The sequence below is a fragment of the Pinus tabuliformis genome, chromosome 1_2 (genome assembly GCF_031772625.1).
Source record: "Pinus tabuliformis cultivar Carrire ecotype Pingquan chromosome 1_2, CPIR1, whole genome shotgun sequence".
In the NCBI taxonomy this organism is placed as follows: domain Eukaryota; kingdom Viridiplantae; phylum Streptophyta; class Pinopsida; order Pinales; family Pinaceae; genus Pinus; species Pinus tabuliformis.
Window position 1 is genome coordinate 169,103,623 of NC_142298.1, and position 26,221 is coordinate 169,129,843.

Genomic DNA, 26,221 nt, shown 5'->3' on the forward strand with positions numbered 1-26,221 from the left:
GTTCTCCTGAAGCTGTATCACTGTGAGTTTCCACCTCATACTCTGATGAACCCTCAGATGCCATGACTGTTGTTTATATACTGTATTAAGGCTGCCCTTTGATGATGGTGAAGCTGGGTGTTGTTTGTGATATCTGCCACCAAGGGGAACAATGAAACAAAGGGAGTATTAGGAGGGGAGTAATGTAATGGGAATAGGGGTTATAGGGAGAATTTTGTTTAGGGATATGTAGGGGTTTTGGGTTTTTATTGACCAATAGGAGGAGGGGAAAGGGAATATGAGTTTGGTAGTGTTAGGGTAGTGATAATAGGAAAAATGGCATAGGGGAATAAGGAAAAGTGGTAGGGCAGGAAAAATAGAGCCTTGGAATCAACATACACTTATACAACCCTAGCATCAATGGTTTTCTGGTGTCTTCTTGTGGTTGAATTTATGAAATTTGTTGCATTCAATCACAGGCATAAAACCACCATATCACTCATAAAATTTGATGAACAAGTGATGTTTCGAGCCTACCTTGCAATTGATGTGCTTCACAAAAAATTTGAGGGAGTTTTGGCACGTTTCTGGTGCTTTGTCTGTGTGCGCCGCGCCAGTTAGGAATTTGCACTACAGGCGGGCTCTGTGTGCGCTGCGCCCCTGCCTATATGCACCACGCACCTGTAATGGCCTCCAAAATTTCCCCAAACCATGCGATTGCACTCTCCACGACTTTGCAATGTTTTCCCTCTGCCTTTGATTGCACAATGACTTTGATTTTGGTGGGAATTTGTATATATAGACTTGGAGGTCATGATTTAAATTTTTCTTTTTCAAAAAACCCACTTTCTAATGTTATGTTTCACACTTTTTCACTGACTTTAAAACAACCCTGATTTTTACTTTTCCTCTGAATTTGGCTCAAGTGATGAAATTTTCAACACTCTTTGCAGGGATTTCTTGACAGGACATTTGGCCATGGAAACCATGATTACACTGAAGAGATCAACTGAAGACTTTTTTGAAAATTTTATCACCCATGACACTGTTTGACTTTTCTTCAAAACAGAGTTTTGGAGAACAGTCGAAGTTTATCAATATGACGATGAAACTCTGTGAATCATTACTTTACGAGGGCATCAATCTAGCCTGCATGGCTTTACTAGACATATTTAAAGACCAAATTGATTTAATCCCTAGACCTAATGACCGAAAATGACTTTTGTCCTTTAAAGGACCAGACCTTGACTTAATGGACTTTGGTGATCATTGACAAAAGACCTAAGCCAGCATGAGCCAGACATGAGGGGAAATGACTCGCATGACCTTCTCCGTCAGATCATGGCATGCCCCTAGCGGAATGCAGCTGAATGAATGGAGCGGGACACATAAAAATGAAATGCATAAAGAGTTTTGATCTCTGACAGAGGGCTGACCAGACCGACTCTAACATATGGCTCTTCATCTTTTGATTCCTCCTCTGTTGTAGAGTCGGATTCTTCCTCCTTTAGCTCAAACTCTATCTTCTCAGGTTCCTTTGGTTGGACTTCATGTTTAATAACATATTTCACCTCTCTGAATGCCACATCTCGGCTGTACACAACCTTTCTTGTTACTGGGTTCCAAAGCTTATAAACCTTTAAACCATCCTTATACCCAATAAAGATTCACTTTTCAGATTTACTATCCAACTTGGTTCTTTTCTCCTTTGGAACATGTACATATGCATCACATCCAAATACCCTTAGATGTGAAAGAGAGGGTTTCTTACCAGTCCATACCTCTTGTGGAGTCTTATCCTCCAACCCTGATGAAGGTGACCTGTTGACCAGGTAACATGTAGTATCCACCGCCTCTGCCCAGAATTCCTATCCTAACCCGGCACCACTGAGCATGCTTCTTGCCATTTCCATCAGCGTCTTGTTCATTCTTTCTGCAACTCCATTTTGCTGAGGTGTATATGGAGTAGTCTTATGCCGTGATATACCACACTTCTTACAGAATTCTTCAAATTCCTTGCTGCAAAACTCTCCACCATTATCTGTCCTCAGCACCTTTATCTTCTTCTCTGTCTGGTTTTCCTCTAGAGCCTTAAATTCTTTAAACCTGTCAAAGACTTCAGATTTCTTCTTAAGGAAATATATCCATGTATTCCTTGAGAAGTCATCTATAAATGATATATAGTATATAGACTTACCTAGTGATGGTGCCTTCACAGGTCCAAACACATCACTGTGCACAAGCTCTAATATCTGTTTCGCCCTCTTACCACCAGAGGGGAAGCTCACCAGATTCTGCTTCCCATATACACAATTCTCATAGAAACCAAAATACAGAGAGCTATTACTCATACCTTCTACCATACCTTTACCATGAATTATTCGAAGGCCCTTCTCTCCAATATGTCCAAGCCTTTGATGCCACAGCATGGTCTTCTCGCTAGAGACCACTAGATTTTCTGCTTCACTTTCAGGAACCATGGAACTATTGCACCCATCAATAACAGTGCTACCTTGCAGCTTGTGTAGAGTTCCAATCCGAACTCCCCGCATCAATACCAGTGCTCCTCAAACCATTTTGCAAGTATCCTTCTCGAACACTATTTTTACACCTGCATCATCCAACTTTCTTATAGAAATCATATTTCTGGCTAATGCAGGAATATGTAGAACACCTGGAAGTGTTCTAACCCTTCCACCTTGCAACTTCAACTTTACTTTTCTGCGACCAACGATTCTAGCCTTCCTGACATCCCCCAAGAAGACATCACCACTATCATATTTCTCATACTCGCAGAACCACTCTCGATGGGGAGTGAAGTGAAAGGATGCACCTGAGTCAATCAACCATGCCTCATGATCTACATGTGTACTTGAAGAAGCCAAGTACACATCCCCACCTTCATCTGAGATGGTTTTCGCCTCTACAGAAGGAGCCTCATCAAATCCATTTCCTTTGTTAGGAGCTTTAGATTTACAATCCCTTTTAAAGTGGCCTTCCTTTCCGCATTTCCAGCACACCACCTTTACAGGTTTTCCTGGAGATTTAGATCTCCCTCTAGATTTAGATCTCCCACTCGATGACTTATTTTTGTTTCTGTTCTGGGACCGTCCTCGTACAGACAAGGCATCACCATTCTGGCTCTCCATATTTTTCCATCTCATCTCCTCTGTTAGCAAGGTTGAGACTATTTCATCAAATTGCAAGGCAGTTGCATTGCTACCTATTGCAATAACCAGAGTATCCCATGAATCTGGTAGAGAACACAACAAACTGATGCACTTATCTTCATTTGAAATTTTAATATCAACAGATGCTATCTAACTTACCACAGTATTAAATGCGTTCAGATGCTCTGTCACCGAGTCTCCATCTTTCATCCTCAGGCTATATAGCTTTTTCCGTAGGAACAGTTTAATCACCAGAGACTTAAATTGGTACAAAGTCCCTAACTTGTCCCACAAAGCCTTTGTCGTAGCTTCCGCTGATACATTCAACAATACTGAATCTGAGACACATAATCGTATTGTGCTCTTTGCCTTCCGATCGAACTTATTCCATTCTTCATCGGACACTCCCGTTGGTTTAGTACCCAGATCTACCACGATCCACTGATTTTTATCCACCAACAGATCCTCCATATTGAGTTTCCACAACTCAAAACTATGACCATTAAATTTCTCGATCTCTATCTTTCCACTGCTCGCCATCTTCTTTCACCACCAGAATTGATCTCGTAGATCTCCCACTGAACAGGGTCTACCACAGGCCCGAGAAAAACTCCTCAGCAACAAAGGCGTCCCCTTGAAGCCAAAACAACGCTGATACCAAATGTAGGTTTTAACCCCGTATAGAAATTACTTGCATACGAATTCTAAAACACAGAAAATAAACAATGCGAGAGCATAAGACATAAAACACATATACACAAAGATTTCCCCTGGATCCCAAAACCGGGACTACCAGCTTGATTTTTTCATTGTATTCCTTTCAATGTTATAATACATATTTATACATGCCGAAGCATCCAATACCATGGACCGAAAACCATCGCGTCACCTCAAGTGGGGTTACGGGTACACCTCAAACCCCTTGTGACCACCCCCTGCTACACAATCGGTGCAACGAAGGGGGTGCTCCACCTGCCCTCTAACCCCCCGATTAACTACGTGGGCTAGTCATGGAAAGAATATAACACAACCCAACACCACTCATGTCACAACAACACAATACCATCCTAGTCATAGTTGATAAGCTTACCAAAAATATCCATTTCATCCCAATTGAACACACTTATGATGTCATCAATGTGGCAAGAGCGATTAAAAGTGAAGTCATCCATCTACATGAGTTTCCAATAAATATCATAGTTGATACTTTCAATTTACATTCATGTTTTGGATAAGTTTGCAGTTATCACTAGGGACTCAATTGAACTTTGGCACTACATATCATCTAGGAACAAATTGGAAATTGAAAGATTGAACTAAGTTATCAAGTACATGCTTAGAATGTATGTTATGGATAAGTACACTCATTGGGAGAAGTACCTACCTTTGGTAGAGTTCAATTACATTAACATTTACCATAGTTCGATCAGGATGTTTCCTTATCAAGCTTTATATAAAAGGCCATGTAGGATATTCCTGAGTTAGGAATGACTAGAGGATCAAGTAATTGTATGGCTTGAATTGGTCCAAGAAATAGAGGAGAAGGTGAATCAAATTAGATAATTATCAATGGAATCATATGGTATACAAAAGAATTATGTTGATGCACATAGGATTGATTACAGTTATGAGGTAAAGGGGATGAAGTTGTCAACTCAATTTACTGGACCCTTTAAGATTAGTGAGAGAATTGAACTAGCCTCCTAGTGTCTTGTACTCCCATCACACTTACATAAAAATCATGATGTTTTCCATTGTTTACAACATTATGTTGTTGATGAATCTCATAAAGCTAGTTGGAGGGAATTGCAAATCTTGAATGCGGGAACTGTTATGGTCAAAACATTATGCATATTAGACCTTAGGGTTCGATAGCTCAAGCATTGTTTGGTAGAATAGGTTAAGTTCTAAAGGTACATGTATATCTTGGGATATACTACCTGGGAGGATGCAAAGACCTTAAGTGGAGACTACCTGTCACTTTCTTGACCATAACTTCAAGATGAAGTTTATCAAAGGTGGTTGTATGTGACACCCCATTTTGACTTAGGCACCTACTTATATTGAGGCTCTAATTGTATTTTCATGATGTGTTATCCATGAACACTATGTAATATTGTTTCACTTTAAATTATGGAGAGGTAGACTTATTGTGCTGATAGGCACTCTACAACACAGTATGGGGTAGATTTGTAGGGGTAATGTAAGTATGTCAATATTTTTGTAAAGCTTTATGTAATGTAATATAATTGTATGTTGACTTGCTAAATATTTAAAATTTAATTAAATTAAAAAATAATAATTAGCTCCACTTTTGGGAAATCTATATTAGCTCCATTTTCTTGATTTGAAATTTCTATCGCTCTTGAATTTACATGAATTTTTATTAATTCATTTTTAATTTATATAAATTTATATTATTTTTTGTTGGGTAATTCGGGTAAAATTGACTTTGTCAAGTTACTAGTTGTTTTTGAGCTCTAGGTTTGATGAGAACTCATGGTATTCATATGAAATATAACTTATTTAAAGGGGGAAACAATCTAAGTAAATGTTTCCTTCATATCCCAATAATTTTAATCCTTTTATATATTTTTTGAATTTAAAAATTTTATTTCTTAATTTGCAGTGTTTGGCAAAATTGTGTTTGGCCAAAAGTATGAACCTTTCACATTATGTTAGTGTCATCTTCTATTTTAGACTTTTTTCAATATTTTTATCTTCTAAAATAAAGTTGGAATAAAATTACAACTTCAGAATTATATTTTTGTGTTATTAACAAAAAATAATTAATTTATGCTTATTATGAATTCATTTGGTTTTTTTGTAGGGGATTCTACACCTCAATAACCATTTCCTTCTCTCAAATCTTTCAATAAGAACAACAAGTGTAGGGTTTCATATGGAAGGTGAAAGTATCATTCACTGGACTTACATTCAAAACAAAATTGTGTCAGTGAAATTATAATCTTGATTTGGTAGAAAGAGTTTGATATATTTACTATTGCTTAACCAATTGTAATATTATCATCATGAGTAAGTTGCAGAGAGTGAGGTCATCACCTCTGAAGATCTGCAGGGAGTCTGAAAAGATTCTAAAGCCTGCCCTTGAAGTTCAGTTTGTTTCACTCATGTGGATCGTCTCCTTTTTTTCCAAATTTTTTGTTCTGACCACAACAACTTTTATCTCCAATTAGTTTCAAATATCTTCTTCTATTCAACCCCGATTTTAACAGTTTCTTGTATACACTTTCCGAACTAAATTCTAATCCTCCTTGAAGTTCACCGTGAATAGCTCGACCATGTAACCACAATCACCTTTCATGACTACTTTATATTTTTGCAAAACTCCTTAAAAGTATTAAATATATGAGCATGATAAAATATTCCAAAATGACTAGCCTAAATCCACCTATACATCTTTAACATATCAATTGAATACTTTTTCTGTTATACTGAGTTTTTGTAATTTGAACATATCAATTGAATACTCATTCTCAATATTCTTTATATTGAGAATTAAATGAAATTTTAGAATTTATTTTGAAAGGATATTTATTATATATATATATATATATATATATATATATATATATATATAAACTATTTTCCAGGTTTAAATATAATGTTTTAGATTCATGAATTCAAAGATCATCAGAAAATAATCAGCATAATGAACCTAGATCCATATTTATGTATTTAACATATTAATCGAATATTTTTTCTCAATAGATTTTATATTGAGAATTAAATGTTTTTTTTTTTAATTTATCTGGAAAGCAATTTCTTTATAAAATTTAGAAATTGGATATGTGTGTGTGTGTGTGTTAACTATTTTCTAGGTATAGATTTAATGTTTTAAATTCATGAATTCAATATTTTTTGAAATATCCTCTCAATTTAGATTTAATATTATGAATTCATGAATCGATTAAAATAAGGTTCATTATTACGAAATTTTTAAATATATATTCAATTTTAACCTAAGGAAGCATGCATATATACATACATACATATATACATAAATGATATAAGCACATAGATCCATGTTAACTCTGTATCTATCAAGTGTAGAGAGGGATCAAAGCTCTCGAGGTGCGAACACTTCCTCACATTTTGCACTCAAAAAGAAATTTTACACCTCCAGATATTTGATCCCTCTTAGCACTTTATAGATCCAAAATTAAGATGGATCTAGGTTGGTCTATATAAAACACTAAATTGATCATGGTTATGTTGTTAAAAATAGATGATGTATAATTTGCTTCCAACATGTAGGAGCTAATTGAAAAATATCGATATGTGTAAACTAGGTTTGATGATATGTTTTAATCACGATCACATGCCTACATATATTGTTATGCATGTAGTCGTGTTAAAACTTAACCAATAGGTTGAATGGGCTATGCAATAAAGAAAGAACCATACCAGTAATTGGTCAATGTAAAAGATATATAATGATAAATAGTATGATATGAATAATATTTATGTATTTTTATTAAACATACACATTATTATGATCATACGAAAATACAAGTTTGCAGGTAACAGGACTTCCTAACTAGGTAATCCAATGAAAAATCACCCAAAACCAACATTGTAGTATGGTCCATGATAGGGTGTTGACCTTAGTTTTGTGAGTAGGGTTGGAGGAATTTCCCACCATGTATCCTCAGACACTTAGAGTCATGGGAGAATGATGTTACATCACACTCCCCTAGACATGTGATGTTGGCTACTAGTTTCTTGCTGGGAAGCTTGGTCAATGCAATGACACTTCACTTATGGGTTCTATCTACACTTAGGTTAGTAGAATTGACACTCCAGGGTAGTCCAATAGAGTAGGGATAAGATGTGGAGGATGGAAGTAGGTTAGGGGGGTAAGATGCTAGGAGTAATTAAGAGTGTTACTAGGTCCTATCATGTAGTGATAGTTCCCGACTTATTCCATGTTTCTTGTATTACATGTTTAACTCAACTAAAATAATCTATGGAAATGTTTAATGTTCTATTGTTGTGACTGATGAAATTATGATATTATTATTGTTTTATGCAATTTTTTACTTCATTATGAGATTTGTTGCATTATTAATTAGGTGTGAGGATACAAGAAACTTGCATTAGGTGTGATGGCTAATGTTTGTTTGTTTGTTTTTTGTTTTTGTTTTTTTTGTTTTTGTTTTGTTTTTTTTTTTCAACTGTGGTTCACTGTCACTGAGTGGCCGATACATCCATGGGTAATGATCTGGGTAGATCCACCCGCGAACTTATTTGGTTGGGCCTAACCCCAAGGGCGTCGAGGAGATTTGACCTCGTGACCTCCCAATTGGCAAGGTACTTAGAAATGAGAACTCGACCAATTGAGATATCCCTTGGGGCTATGATGGCCAATGTTATTAGTACAAGCACGAGCTATGTATGCACTAACGACGACACACGTACACTAGTATTATTATGATGTATTATGCTTGAATTGATTGATTAAGTTCATAATTTTAGGGTTATTATTGATATACATAGTTATATTAAGTTAATTGATTGATTAATTTAATTAATTTAATACAATTAATCCAATCATAACTTTAATGTAATATTAATAATTGCTTTGAATGTCACAATGAAAATTAATATCAAGTTCATATAATATTTGCTAATATAAAATATAAAATCAAAATAGAATAACATTAAATGCTACATAAAAACAAATTAGATTGATATTTCATGTTATACTAAATAAAATTAGAATAATATTAAATGTTTTATTTAATTAAAATGAAAAGAATATTAATTGATTTACAAAATCAAATTAGGTTGGATTTGGTTGTAGGAAGTGACCCAGAGGTAGGGGAATTTATGAGGGGAAAGGCAGTGGAAGAGGGCGAATTTATGAGGGGAAAGGGAATGGAAGAGGGGGAATTTATGAGGGGAGAGGCAATGGTAGAGGAGGATAAGGAGGGAATGCACATAAAACAAGGGAGTTGACATTTCTTTGAAATAGAGAAGAGAATGAGTGGAATAGGGGTGAAACTAAGGTATTTTTTGATAACATTGGAATAATTTGGTATTGATCAGACTATGGGAGTTGGTTTCCATCTTGGGAATTGAGCTTGGGCATAAATACTATTGGTTGTGGTTTTGGGACATTAGGCACATAAGGCGAGGAAACCCTTGGAGGTTTCCTAGAGCTAGGGAGTTGGAGAGGTTGCTCCTAGTTGGATGGGAGGAAATTCTGCTAGGGAAGTAACTGAGGAGCAGTAAGGGATGAGTGGACATGGGAGACTATGTGCTTTTCTATTTTCCATTGATATGGAAGGTTGTTGATGAAAACGAAACTGGGGTTCTACAGTTTTTCTAGTTTTTATTACTCTCAATCATGGACATGTGGGTTATGGCCCATGAAACCTAGTTTTTTTTTCCTTGCCATTCTTTTGCATCCATGGAGCTAGCACACTTCAAGATCCACAAACTCTCAAAATTTCAAGACTGTTTGGTGTTGCAGTTAAGCACTTAATCTTATGGTCTCGACTTTCTATACACACTATGAAATGTGCATGTATGCATGGTCAATTCCTCATGCCTATATACATGCAATGTTAGTTTTTATGCTCCTTGGAAAAGACCACATATGACACAACTAAAGATCAAAAACCTTCATGTATTGATTAATCTATTCATGAATCCATGCCCTCCAACACACCATCGGTCATTTCCATGCAATGTCAATTTCCTGATCTCTTAACTCGTGGCTTTGGTCATACTTTCACCTGCATTGTGATAGCAACCCCTGAAAACAAATCTCACGATTCGAGCTTGTTCAATTCACAATCAGAACTATAAGCAACCAATTTTCACTCATAAGTAATGTGGATCATTCGACTCTCCTACTTTGAACCATGAAAAACATACGCAACCCAATATACATCACATGCCATGCATATATACCAGTTACACATAACGAAATTATATAACGCATAAAGAAAAAACACACAAGGATAATTTATTAAAAAATCCACGATTACATCTTGTCCCTGTCTAGGCCTAACGACTCTCGTCTCGATCCCTACAATAAACTGGCCCCCCTTTCAATGCCTGAAGGCTACAATTTATATAAAATACATTACGTTATTGTGGATAATTTTGGATCCACAATTTTCTCCACAAGGCTCTCAAAATAATCCATAAGAGCCCTCACAGATTTGATTTTTCATGCTTTTAATGCTTTATAAAATATATATTACCCTGCCTTTTGATAGTTGTGATTTTTGGAACTCGTTCTTATTGATTTTCTTGGAGGTGGTTCTATGCTCCTACATCAAACTCCCAAGGAACAAAAAATCATGACCTCCTGGTCATATGATTTTGGTATTCTCCTAACAACTTCAACTTGTTAGTCGCAACATAACACTACATTAACAAGTCTCCACCTTGTTACACAATCCATCACCAAACTTTCTCCTAAGCTTGGAATTTTTGCATCTTCCTGGCTATTTTATTTGGAATCCTATGAGCACTCCTTGCTCTATAATGGTGCAAATATTATCACCTTCTTTTGTTGTCACTTGCATAGAGAAAACAAAGCTCTTACTAGATCTTCGATACCACTTGATCAAAACGGATTTTGGGGTCTTATTGTTTTTCTAGTTATTATTATTCTTGAGCTTGGACTTGTGAGTTATGGCCATGACACTTGTTATTTTTTCCCTCGTATTGTGCAACATTCTTGTGGATTCGTGGAGCTCACACACTTCATGATCCCCAATCTCTCAACATTCCAAGACTATTTGGTGTTGCGGTTAAGCACTTAACCTTGTGGTCTAAACTTCCTTTACACACTATGCAACGTGCATGCATGCATGGTTAATTCCTCACACTTGTATGCATGCAGTGTTAGTTCTTACACTCTTTTGGAAAGACTACATACAACCTAGTTGAAGATCAATTCCCTTCACATATTGATTCCTCTGTCGGCTAATCCATGCCCTTCAACACACCATCATTCATTTCCATGCAACATCAATTTATTGATCTCTTAACTCGTGGCTTTGGACATAATTTCACCTACATCGTGAATGCAACCCCTTCAAACAAAACTCTCGATTTAAGCTTGTTCAATTCATAATCAGAACTATAAGTGATCAATGTTTTCTCATAATTAACGTGGATCATTCAACTATCCTCCTCTAAACCATGCAACACATACACAACCAAAATACATCACATGTCATGCATATATACCAGTTACGCATATTTAAATTATATAACACATGCATAAAAAGCACACATGGACAATTTAAAAAAAAATCTACAATTACATCTCATGCCTCTATGGGCCTAACGTCTCTCAACCTGATCCTTACAATAAACTGGCCCCCCTTTCAATGTCTGAAGGCTACAATTTCTATAAAATACATCACATTGTTGAGGATCATTTTGGATACATGATTTTCTCCACAAGGCTCTCAACTTAATCCCTAAGATCCCTCATGGATCTGATTTTTTTTAGGCTTTTAATCCTTTACAAAATAGATATTACCCTACCTTTTTATATTCATGCCTTCCTGAACTTGTTCTTGTCGATTTTCTTAGAGGTGGGTCTATGCTCCTGCATCAGTTGTGACGTATTATTAGGGGGAAAGTAGATATGCATGTTGGGACCAACCACAATGGATTTCAAAGAAATCTATATGAGTTCATTAAAGAGGGATATATACAAACCCTTCAAGGGATTTGAGTAAGATCCCATACTAAGTCAACTCTCATGACATGAAGAAGTTATTAAAGAAAAGCAACTCTCACATTATTATTCAATTTGATGCCATACAAGTTATACATACTTTGAAAGAAGAAATCCATCTAGATTTGTAGTTGGTCCTTGAAAAATATCTTTAGGTATTTGAGACACCCAAGAGTTTAACCCCTTCTTAAGGAGAACATGACCATGGAAATCCCTTGATTCTAGGAAGTGAAACACAAAATGCATGTCTTTATCAAAACCATTTTGCACAAAATAATGAAATAAGAAATATCATACAAGAAATGTTGGATATGGAGGCCTTACATCCTAGAATAAGCCCTTACTCTTTGCTTGTAGTCATTGTGTTAAAGAAGAGAGGCACTTGGCACATGTTTTTTTTATTATGAGGCTCTCAACAAGTTGGTAATCCAGTAAAAATTATCCATCCTATTTATTAATGATTCATATATACATACATACATGTATACATATATACATCCATACATACATGTATACATATATACATCCATACATACATATAATCAGCCTAGATCCATCTTAGCTCTATATCTATCAAGCCTTGAGAGGGATCAAATCTCTCAAGGTGTGAACCTTTCCTCAAAAAGAAATTTTACACCTCCGGAGATTTGATCCCTCTCGATGCTTGATAGATTCATAATTAAGATGGATCTAGGCTGGTCTATATAAAAACACTAAATTCATCATGGTTATGTTGTTAAAATTAGATTATGTATAATTTACTTCCGACATGTAGGAGCTAATTGAAAAATATCGATATGAGGAAACTAGGTTTGATGATATGTTTTAATCACGATCACATGTCTACATATATTTTTATGCATGTAGTCATGTTGAAAATGAACCTATAGGTTGAATGGGATATGTAAGAAACAAAGAACCATACCAATAGTTGGTCAATGTCAAAGATATTTAATGGGAAATAGTATGATATGAATCATTTTTATGTCTATTTATTAAATATACGCATTTTTATGATCACAGTAAAATACAGGTTTGTAGGTAACAAGAATTCCTAAATAGGTAATTCAATGAAAAAGCACCTAAAATCAACACTGTAGTATGGTTCATGATAGGGTGTTGACCTTAGTTTTGTGAGGAGGGTGGTGGCATCTCCCACCATGTATCCTTAGAAACCTAGAGTCATGGGAGAATGATGTTAAGTCACTCTGCCATAGACATTTGATGTTGACTACTAGTTTCATGCTAGGAAGATTGCTCAATGCATTGACACTTCTGCTTATGGGTTCTATCTACACTTAGGTTAGTGGAATTGACACTCCACGGTAGTCCCATAGAGTATGGATCAGATGTGGAGGATGGAAGTAGTTCAGGGAGGTAATATGCTACGAGTAATTAATAATGTTACTAGGTTCTATCATGCAACCATAGTTCCTGACTTATTCCATGTTCCTTGTATTACATGTTCAACTTAGCTAAAATAGTCTACGAAAATGTTTAATGTTCTATTGTTGTGACTGATGAAATTATGATGTTATGATTGTTTTATGCAATTTTTTTACTTCATTATGAGATTTGTTGCATTATTAATTAGGTGCGAGGATATAAGAAACTTGCAATAGGTGTGATGGTTAATGTTACTAGTACAAGAACAAGCTATGTATGCACTAGCGACAACACATGTACACTAGTACTATTATGATGTTTCAAGGTAAGATTTACACTTTGTTGTCTTGGGTGTATTATGCCTTAATTGATTTATTAAGTTCATAAGTTTAGGGTTATTATTGATATAAATAGTTAGATTCCATTAATTGATTGATTAATATAATTAATTTAATACAATTAATCCAATGGTGACTTTAATGTTATATTAATAATTGCTTTGAATGTGACAATGAAAATTAATACGAAGTTCATATAGTATTTGCTAATATAAAATCAAAATAGAATAACATTATATGTTACATAGAAACAAATTAGAGTAATATTTCATGTTATACTAAATAAAATTAGAATAATATTAAATGTTATATTTAATCAAAATGACAAGAATATTAATTAATTTACAAAATCAAATTAGGTTAGATTTGGTTGGATGAAGTGACCCAGAGGTTGGGGAATCTATGAGAGGAAAGGCAGTGGAAGAGGGGGGACTTATGAGGGGAAAGGCAAGGGAAGAGGAGGATAACGAGAGGATGCAAATAAGAGAAGGGAGTTGACATTTATTTGAAATATATAAGAGGAGGAGTGGAATAGGGGCGAAACTAAGGTATTTTTTGATAACATTGGACTAATTTGGTATTGATCGGACTGTGGGAGTTGGTTTCCTTCCTGGGAATAGATCTTGGGTACACATACTATGGGTTGTGGTTTTGGGACTTTAGGAACATAAGGCAAGGAAATCTTTGGAGGTTTCATAGAGCTAGGGAGTTGGAGAGATTGTTCCTATTTGGCTGGGAGGAAATTATAGTAGAGAAGTAAGTGAAGAGTAGTAAGGGAGGAGTGAACATAGGAGACTATGTGCTTTTATATTTTCCATCGATATGGAAGGTTTTTGAGGAAAACAAAACTAGGGTTCTACTGTTTTTCTTGTTTTTATTAGTCTCGATCTTGGACCTATGGGTTATGGCCCATGAAACCTACTTTTTTTTCCTCTCCATTCTTTTGCATCCGTGGAGCTTGCACAATTCAAGATCCCCAAACTCTCAATATTTCAATACTATTTGGCATTGCGGTTAAGAACTTAACCTTGTGTTCTAAACTTCCCCTACACACTATGAACCATGCATGCATGCATGGTTAATTCCTCATGCTTGTATGCATGCAATGTTAGTTCTTATGCTATCTGGGGAAGGCCACATATGACATAATTGAAGAGTAATTCCTTTCATGTATTGATTCTTTTGTTGATGAATCCATTCCCTCCAAAACGTCATCAGTTGTTTCCATGTAGCATGAATTTCCCGATCTCTTAACTCGTGGCTTTGGTCATACTTTCACCTGCATTGTGACTGCAACCCCTGAAAAAAATCTCAATTCGGGCCCGTTCAATTGACAATCAGAATTGTAAGCAACCAATGTTCGCTCATAAGTAATCTGGATCATTTGACTCTCCTCCTCTAAGCCATGCAACACATACACAATCCAAAATATATCAAATGTCATGCATATATACCAATTACGCATACCAGAATGATATAACGCATGAATAAAAAACACATAAGGATAATTTATTAAAAAATCGACGGTTACTTCTTGTGCCTCTCTAGGCCTAACGATTCTCAGCATGATCCTTACAGTAAACTGGGCCCCCTTTCAATGTTTGAAGGCTACAATTTATATAAAATACATTACGTTGTTGTGGATAATTTTGGATCCAGTATTTTGTCAACAAGGTTATCAACATAATCCCTAAGATCCCTCATATATATGATTTTTTCATGCTTTTAATCCTTTACAAAATAGATATTTCCCTACCTTTTGATAGTTGTGCCTTTTGAAACCCGTTCTTGTTGATTTTATTGGAGGTGGGTCGATGCTCCTACATCAAACTCCCAAGGTACAAAAAATTTATGACCTCCTGGTCATATGCGTTTTGGTATTCTCATAACAACTTCAACTTGTGAGATGCAACATGCCTCTATAGTAACAAGTCTCCACCTTCCTACACAATACATCACCAAACTTTCTCCTGATCTTGGGATTTTGGAATCGTCCTAGTTATCTTCTTTGGAACCCTATGAGCACTAGTTGCTCTAGATTGTTGCAAATCTTCTCACCTTCCTCTATTGTCACATGCATAGAGAAAACAAATATCTTACCAGATCTTCAATTAAATTGTACATTCTTCTGCTACTTCTCCTCTAGACCTCACACGGGAATCTTCCACGCTCCGATACCACTTGATGAAAATGAATTTTGGGGTCTTATTATTTTACTAGTTTTTATTAGTCTTGATCCTAGATCTATGGGTTATGGACAAAAAACCTGTTATTTTTTTCCTCTTCATTCTTGTGCAGCATTATTGTGCATCCATGGAGCTCACACACTTCAAGATCCCCAACCTCTCAACATTCTAAGATTGTTTGGTGTTGTGGTTAAGCACTTAACTTTCTAGTCTAAACTTCCTTTGCACACTATGAACCGTGCATGCATGCATGGTTAATTCCTCATGCATGTATGCATGCAGTGTTAGTTCTTACACTCTCCTAGAAAGACCAAATATAACCTAGTTGAAGATCAATGCCCTTCATGTATTGATTCGTCTGTTGGATAACCCATGCCCTCCAACACACCATCGTTCATTTCCATGCAACGTCAATTTCTTGATCTCTTAACTCGTGACTTTGGTCATACTTTCACTTGCATCATGATTACAGCCCCTGTAAGCAAAACTCTCGATTCAGATTCGTTCAATTAACATCATAACTATAAGCCACCAATGTTTGCTCATAAGTAACATGACTCGTTTGACTCTCCTCCTTTGAACCATGCAACACATACGCAACCCAAAATACATCACATATCATGCATATATACCAGTTGCACATGTTAGCACCTAAATCTGCCTCAGGCTGAAGGAAGGCAAAAATTAGGGTAACCACAAACCACGCTCAGTCTGGTAGCTAGCCCTACTAGAGCAGGAGAGGGCTCTCTCCGAGTCACACTCAGTGAATAGATAATCAAAAACGGTCTGAGATGACTTACAATGCAATATTTACCTTAGGCTAGTAAGTGAATAGGGATTCTGGAAACGATTTTTATGAATGACTGAGCTTCTAGGATGTTATGGGATTGGCGCTCAGCAAAGAACAAAGAATTTAATACAAAAGGCACAGATTATTCCGTGAGGCAAGGTAGGCGGAAAATGTAACAATTTTAGTTTGAGGTAATGCGGCATGAAAATAATGCTGAAGAAATTGAAAATGGCATAGTGACATGAATCCTTTTCAACAGAAGAGAAACACTGAACATGAAATTTTCCCACAGGCAGAGCAATAAAAATTGGATTATACCTAATCTCACTCAGAAAATTTCACTGGAAATGAGCATGAAATGAATTATGAAACATGACTAAATACATATGAACACATAAGAAATACATTTTCTACACTCACAACCACAAGAATCTCATGAAACAAAGCCGCTGCCTTTCATTAATTCTCTGTCAAAGATACACAGTAAAGAAACAAAGTTTTTTTCCCACAGTCTCCCAGAAGTTACAAGCCAACCAACCCTTTGAAAATAACTTGCATACAATATATAGAATGTGTGAGGAAGAGATAGAATGCCCAGGGGTTGGGAAGTTACTCGAATCATTACAAAATGGAGATGGAGAGCCAACCATCAGCTACAAGTGCAGCGCTGCAAACATGACATTTGGCATTGGGTGACCGTTTGCCTTCCTTCGCCACTTGGATAGAAGCCAATCTGGAGAAAAAACTCTTTAAATGCCGCCTTTGGTGCCAAAAAACTGAAGTGTAGATGACCGGGCCCACTTGGAGAAGTCGCGAACCGAAATTTCGCGAAACGGAAGAAAATTGGCAATTTTTCCTCTGTGCGCCGCACCATTTTCTCTGTGCATCGCGCTACTTTGGGGCCTATTTTGGGGCACTTGCAGGTGTCAAAAATGTGCCCAAGTGCACTTGCTGGAAAGCCTGTCCTGTCTACTTCCTAACCCAACTAGAATTTTCAAATTTGGTGCTCATTTTCCCCTCCAAATCTTCATTCTCCCAAGACGGCTTTTAGTGTGTCAAAAAAGTGGCAGAGATGCCATTTTTGGGTGTTTTTTGACCTTTAGGAGACCCATATCTTGCCCAAATCTCTTACCCGGACATCAGTAGTCATAATTTTCGATGTTGAATCCAAATATGCAAGCCATTTCTCCATTGGACCCCTAGAATTTTAGCGTCGCGCCAGTGGTGTGGCGCACAGGGAGAAAATCCCTGTTTTTTGCCCAAAAAATTTCCCTGTGACCAAAATTTGCCCAAATTTTTTGAAATTTGGGCTAGAAGTTCTATATGGGGTGCCATACTGAGCCAAGGAATCCTCAGCCAAGATTCTAAGCCTATCTTGCTCTTTTGCCTGTTTTTCCCTTCTTGTGGCTTTCCTCAGTTTTGCTTTTAAACTCCTTAACCGGGCCTGTGCACTCATGTTTCGCACCCTGTAACGGAAAGCCATATGTCTCAATAGAGCAAGGTCCTAGTCGGCTTTGTCCAACAGTCTTTCCAACTGCATGTTCCTGATCTCAAGATAGGCCTCCCGATCTTCATTGATCGCCTGCTCCAGTGATGTGGGCTGAACTCTTCTCCTTTGAGCAGGTTGGCAATGCTCATGAATGTTTTGAAGCTCCATAATCATCTGCTGGTCCTCCAGCTGTTTGTTCCTCTTCTCCAGGTAGTTCATGTTCCATTTGGCCCTCTCCAAGTCAAGGGACAAGGAGTTAATCACTGACTGCTGCTCCTGAATGATCTCTGTGAGCTCATCATTTGTTGGTTCTGCATCTGTCTCATCATCCTGGAGGAGAACAAACTCGGTCTCTCGCTCACCTGATGGCCCTTCCTCCTGCAATGGCTCCTTACCCTTACCATGCTCCTGTGGTGTTGATGTCGGAAGCAAGGCCCCTTCCACCCCGGGTGGAGATAACACTTGCTTTGCTACTGCAAATAAAGGTCTACTGCCTTTCTGATAGGTGATGTACAGTGGAATAATGGCAGTCTCATGTCGCTCATACTGATGATATGGGCCCCCTACCTCATGCTCTACCTCTGAAACTACCTGTGGAGTGCTGAAAAAGTCATGGGAGATGAAGTCCTCCCAAACAATACCCTGCAATCCCAACTGATGGTCTACCAAAATCTGGATAAGGGCAAAGTGATACACACTGTTGAGCTGCTGTCGAGGGGTCTTGTGCTGCATGAAGTTCCTCATCCTCTCTATGTTCCTGCAGATGAAAAATGGGAGGTTCATCATCTGCACCCTGGTAAAGTGCATGAGCAACCTGATGTGATAAGCATAGAGGCGAGAAAACCTCCCTTCACAACTGAAGTACTTCATGATCAATTTCATGAGCGGGGCATACTCATCTTTTAGAAATCTGAACGGAAACACTCTCGTGAGTTGGCTCAAACAACTGTCTTTGATGTAAGGCTCATAATGATGCTTCTCCAACTTTTTCTTTTTGTGCCACTGCTCTCCAATGTTGGGTATGCCTGTCACCACTGATATGGTCTCGGGTGTCAATGTGAAAGTGACCCCAGCCAAGATAGGCTGTCCTCCATGTAGGTGAAGTGCAAAAAGTCGGGCCAAGTCATGATGAACTTTGACATTTGCCACCCTTTGACAAAATTCGAAACATGCTAAGTGCTGGAAGCAAGACATAGCAAGAGGGCATGCCTACAACTCGGTGAGTGTGTTTGGCTCGTCTCTAAGATGTCTGCCACTCCGGTGATGTCTCCTTTGGGCCCTTTCTCCCGAAGCTGTGTCACTGTGGGTCTCCTCCTTATACTCTGATGAAACTTCTGATGCCATTACTGCTGTTTGTACCCTGAATTTTATGTTACCCTTGAATTCCAATGAAGTTGGTAATTGCCCTGAAAATCTGCCACCAAGGGGGCAATAAAGTAGGGAGTATTAGGAGGGTAATGATGAAATAGGGATAGGGGTTTTAAAGGGAGAGATTTATCATGGATTTGGGAGTAGTTTGGGTATAGGGTTTATGGGGTAGGTTTTGAACATATTGGCAACGCTGCCACTGTAGCATAAACCCTAGGATTATGTCTTCCTTGTGTCTTCTTTTGTTGGCTTTATAAAAATGTTTGCACTTGATTTATACCCCTATCACCATGCTATCCTTTTCAATTTTAGTGCAAGAACTAAGGTAGGTGGCCTACCTTTCAAAATTGATGAGCCTCCAACAAATTTTAGGGAGAGTGAATAATTTTTGGGCTTTAAATTTTTGTGCGTCGCGCGCTATGCCCAGTGCGCCGTGCGTCGGGTATGCGTCGCGCCAGTGTTGTAGTTACACAGTGGGCGGGCCCTGTGTGCGTTGCGTCCAGTGAGTGCGCCACGCTCCTTGGTGTGTGCGCCTCGCACTATAAAAACACTCTAATTTCTTCCTAATTGTTTGACTCTCTGATTCTTCAGCCACACACCCCTCTCCCACGGCTTTGATTGCCCAATAAAATGGTCCCATGGTGATTTTGCATTGACCAAATAGTGGAGGAATAGGGGGAGGGTATGGTAGTGACTTAGGGTAGGGGTTTAGGAAAAATGACAAGGGAGGATGGGGAAAAAATGATAGGTGAGGGGAATAAGTGAATGGAGTGACACATTGGCAATATCAGAACAAATTTACAAACCCATCCTTCGTTTTCTTGTTGATTTTCTCATAGGAGACATTATGCGTTTTGGGGTGACATTCATCTTATTCAAGAACACCATATCCTTGACACAATTTGATGAGCAAGCGATTTTATAAGGCTTACCTCTCAATTTGATAGCCTTCCCCAAAGTTTGCATTGGTTTGGCACCGTTTCCTGGCCACTGGACTGTGTGCGCCGCGCCCGTGTATTCTTTCAACGGCGGGCTGGCTGCATGTGCGTCGCACCCGGTGAGTGCGTCGCGCCCCTGGTTATATGCGCCGCGCGCTCCCAAAACCTGCTTCCAATCACTCCAACTCTCCAATCTCACCCTCACACCTCTGAAATGCCTTCTCCAAGTCTTGCAAGAGCACAATGCTTTTGATTTGGGTCACAACATGTATTTATAGCCTTGGAGGAGATGGGTTTGATTTTTGTCTCTTTGAAAACCCCTTTTCTAATGTTGAGTTTTGCACTTTTTCATTGACCTTTAGACACATTGATTTTCACTTTCCCTTTGACATTTTGGCTCAAATGATGGAATTTTCGGCACCTCTTTGCAGGGACTGTACGACAGAGCATCGGGGCATGTAAATCATAACTACATCTGAAAAGTCAACTGGTGATTTTTTGGAAAATTTTGTCATAATTGACCTTGTTTGACTTTTCTTCAAAACAGAGTTTTGAAGAAGAGTCGAAGTCTCTTCAGGTGATGATGAAGCTTTCTGAACCATAGCTGTGTAAGACTTCCCTCTGGCCTGCATGGCTTGTTCTGGACATATTTTCAAAGACCAAATTGATGAATTCCTAGACCCAATCATAAAAAAATGACTTTTTCCTGTAAAGGACCAGACCTGGACTGTCATGAGCTTCGATTTTTATGGACAAAGACCTGAGCCCGCAGGGGCCAGACAGGAGGGAAAATGACTAGCATGAATTTCTCTGTCAGATCATGGCATGTCCCTAGCGAAATGCAGCTGAGTGAATGGAGCGGGACACCTAAAATTGAAATGCACAAAGAGTTTTGATCTCTGACGGAGGGTTGACCAGACTGACTCTAAAAGCACATACATAAATTATATAACACATGCATAAAAAACACACAGGGATAATTTATTTAAAAATCTGCAATTACATCTCGTGCCTATCTAGGCCTAACAACTCTCAGCCTAATCCTTACAATAAGTTGGCCCCCTTTCAATGCGTGAAGGCTACAATTTCTATAAAATATATTATGTTGTTGTGGATCATTTTGGATCAATGATTTTCTCAAGGCTCTCAGCATAATTCCTAAGATCCCTCATGGATCTGATTTTTTTTCATGCTTTTAATCCTTTACAAAATAGATATTACCCTATGTTTTGACAATTGTTGATCTGAAAATCACTCTTGAGTGACCTTAGTTAATTAATTATTGAATGAAGGTATTACAGACTCATGTGTTGGTGTGTGTCTATGTCATTTTAGGCAATGGATCAATTAGATTGCAAAATACACAGACATTTGGAAAATGGAAAACAACAGAGAAACACAGTAAGCAAATACAAGAACACAACAATTAATGAGGATTTCACCCTAATCTCCAGGGCTACGTCTCCAGTCCAACTTTTCTGTGGTGGCCTTCTTTTATTGTGTCTTTAAAGTAGAGATTTACAATCAGGAGCTCAATCTGAGTCTCCTGAAACAGAATTGCTTGGTAGGGTGATTCTTGGATTCCCCAAGCCACTAGAGTACATAGACTCTTTTCCTTACCATCTCTTGACCTCTCTGGTCTTCAATGGGAGGAGCCCAATGTAGTTCTCAGTTCCCTGACAGATCCTCTCAGGGATGGCTCGATGCTGCCTTATGCTACAGGTCAGCACGGCTCTCTGTCTTTCTGCTCTTTGCTTCACTGTCTCTTCTTTTCTCTGTCTTTGTCTCTCTTCTCCGTTCTCCCCTATGTTCTGTTCTGTCTGTTCATGGCTTTAACGCCAAAAGATCTCATGATTGCTCGATTCCGCTTCCTTCCTCCGTCAGATCACCTGCTATTTTTCACTTGGAATTCCTTGTCCTTTGCGTCATCATCAACGGCTCACAGGGAGTGGCCACTTGTCCTCTCGCGAACTATGCCAGCTCTTCCTCATCGGTTCGGTTTTCCAGTTACACTATGGAATGATTCATCCGCCATCTCAGCAGTCAAATCGGACCTCAAATCCTTATATATCATGGCTTAATCCTCTGTTAAATCTGGTTCTTTCATCGGGCGCGATCTCAGCCATTAGATCTGGAGCCCCCAGATCCGATGCCATTCGCTCATATCGTGAGGTTGACTTGCTCGACCGTTAGCACACGGTGAGCAGCGATTTTCTCTCTCCTCTGCTTTCCATGCATCGGGCACTGAATGGAATTGCTCACTTTTCTTCAATTCCGCTTACCGCCTAAGGGTCACTCCGATAAACACTGTCGGTTTTGGAGCGCGGGTCCCGCCTTTAGCCTTTAGTGCTTTCCCCACGGTTTTCTCGGCTTCCATGCGACCAAGCACTTCAGAGCTTTCCTTCTCGAGGGGTTTTGCCCAGCGAAGCGCGATTAACACTAATCGCGCATCAGAAATGCCCTCTATTTCCCGATCCAGGCTTCCCAATGGCCAGTTTCGCCTCCCGTGCGGTCTCCATGGGCCTCGGTCAGCACACTTTGACCGAGGTCCTCGTCGTTCCTCACTAGCTGCCAACTACCACTGTTCAGAGGTCCTCCTAATTGCTCTGTGCCCTTGAATTCAAAGTTTTGTCCTGATTTGATACAGTCATGGTGCTTTGATTATTCTTCATGGATCCAATTCGGATCACGGCCTTCCCACTGAGAAAGATTTTGGACCACAAAAAGTTGGTTTTCAAGCATCGACTAAGTGAGGGTACAACTATCTCACTTGTCCAATCTCTATCCACTTTGCACTGCTTGGATTTGAACCTTTGAGCCCAATTTTGAGGTACTCAACATCTCCTCTGTGCATTGTCCTCACCTTCCTGTCCAAAACTGTGTCCTTCTGCAATTCATTAAGATATTCAGGTAGCAGGTCATCAATAGAAGGCAACTGACTCTGCTCTTCAGGATCCTCAATCAGTGAAGGTTCAAACAGTCTCAAGCAATATGCATTTACGACTGAGTAGATGTGCATGTAAGTTGGTAGATCAAGGCGAAAAGCATTTTCATCAATCTTCTGAAGTATCTTGAAAGGTCCATACCTGATTGGCTTTAGCTTCTTACCTTCACCTTGCATCCTGTCCTTGCTGATATACAACCAGACTTGGTCACCAACTTGAAAACTATGCTCCATCCGATGCTTGTCATGCCTTGCCTTGTATTTGGCTTGGGTCTTTTCCAGCTGTTCCTGTACTGTCTAGTGGATTTCTTGGATTTGTTTAATGAATCTAGTTTCCCTGTCCACATCACTGTGTCCCTCAACTGTGGTATCTTTACCAAAGACAAAATCCAAAGGAGACCTTGGTGTGAAACCAAAACAGGTCTCAAAAGGAGATCTCTGTGTAGAAGAATGTTTTGCTTTGTTGTAAGCATGCTGCACATAACACAAATGTTCATCCCAAAGCTTAGGATGTTTGCTGCAATATCCTCTAAGTAACTGGATCACTGTCCTATTAACTACTTCTGTCTGGCCATCAGTTTGTGGATGAAAAGCTGTGCTTTTATTCAGTTTGGTGTCCATCAGTTCCCGCAGACTTGACCAAAACTTCCCCACAAATTGGGTGTCTCGATTAGATACAATGGAAGTGGGTAATCCAAAATGAACTCATACATGTTCAAAGAACAATTTTGCAGTTTTTTCAGCTGTAATCTGCTTATTACACGGTATCAAAATACACATTTTGCTAAACCTATCCACAACAACATATAGATAATCATGACCTTTCCTAGATTTAGGCAGTCCCCCAACAAAATCCATGGAAACACTTTCCCAAGGGTGAGAAGGAATTGGTAATGGAGTGTACAAGCCTAGTTTTCTATTGTTGGGCTTGCTTTTAGCACACATAGTACACCCTCTTACATATCTAGAAACTGTCTCATTCATTTTTGGCCAAGAACAAAATCTTTGCAGCTGTGCAACTGTTTTACTTACCCCAAAGTGACCTGACATCAGAGAAGTGTGTGCTTCTCTAATTATCTTTACTCTTTCAGTTTGTGGAATGCATAACTTCCCACAATGGTATAAGAGTCGATCCTTTATATGATAGTCCAATTCTTCTACTCTTTTGCCTTCACTTAAAGTTGCATATACATCTTTAAAGTCTATATCTTGAGCATATTGTTCAATGTAGCTTTCATGTAACACAGAATTATGCTTAAGTATAGTAAATGCATTTATAATGGGTCTAGATAACATGTCTACAACTTTATTATGTATGCCCTTTTTATATTTGATGACTAGAAAACCCATCCATCTGTAGTGTCTTGATTGCTGCAACTTAGTTTGGGAGTGTAGATACTGAAGTGGTTGATGATCAGTATGTATCACTGTCTCTTTGCCCATTAAGTAAGGTTTCCACTTTTTCACACTCTGAACTAATGCATACAATTCTTTATCATATGTAGGATAGTTAACTACTGCAAGATTAAATGCCTCAGAATGATAACATATGGGTTTACCGTGCTGTGTCTACATTGCTCCCATGGCATAGTCACTAGCATCTGTTTGGATCTCAAATGGTCTTTGAAGTCAGGCAGTGCTAGTACATGTGTTGTACTAATCTTTTCTTTCAAGGTGTCGAAGGCTTTCTGATGTTTGCCTCCCCACTGAAACACCCTATTCAATCCTATTAAAGCATGTAAGGGAGCTGCAATTGAGGAAAAGTTAGAAATAAACTTTCTCCAATATTGTGCTGCCCCTAAGAAACTTCTCATTTCTGTAACAGACTTGGGTTTAGGCTAGTTTACAATGACTGTCACCTTAGAGGGATCTATTTTCAATTCACCACCCCCTACTATATGACCCAAATAATTCAGAGATGTTCTTCCAAATTCACATTTTGAGAGTTTAACATGAATTTTTTCTCTTTCCAAAACATATAATGTCTGCTTAACATGCTTTAAGTGTTCTTCCCACGTTTTGCTAAATATCAAAATGTTGTCAAGATACACAATAACAAAATCATCAAGAAAAGGTCTGAGTACATTAGTCATTAATCTCATGAAAGTAGCAGGAGCATTACTTAAGCCAAAAGGCATAACCAACCACTCATACAATCCCTGCTTTGTTTTGAAAGCAATCTTCCATGCATCTTGTTTTGCAACTCTGACCTGATGGTATCCACTGTGCAAGTCTAGCTTGGAAAAATAAACAACTTCTTTCAATTGATCCAAAAGATCATCTATGCGAGGAAGGGGATAATGTTTTTTTATTGTTATCTTATTCAGTGCTCAGTAATCAATGCACATTCTCCACGAGCCATATTTCTTTCTCACCAAAATGATTGGTGACACACATGGTAATGTGCTAGGCCTGATGAACCCTTTCTCAAGCAACTCCTGCACCTGCTTCTTGGTTTCAGCATTCTCTAAAGCAGACAACCTGTACATTCCAATGTTAGGCAATGGAGCATCTTGCTGCAAAATAATATCATGTACTATTTCCTTTTTGGGTGGCAGACTTTTAGGTTCTTGAAACAAGATATCATACTCTGAAACAACCTTTTCTAAATCAGCTTGCTGTTTAGCATTACAGCCCTCAAACACATTGGTTTTATCAGGTTTATTTTCCTTTACAACCATTAATAAGAATTGTTTACATGAATTTATCATTTGTTTCATTTGCCATGAGTTTATGAGAGTATAATTATTCTTGAGCTTATGAGCACTTACAAAGTATTCGATTTCATCTTTAACAAGTAGATACTTGTTCTCAGCTCTATAGAAAATAGTTTTTCTCTCATACAAGTAAGGACTTCCTAAAACAATTCCACATATATCCAAAGGAATTATGTCTAACT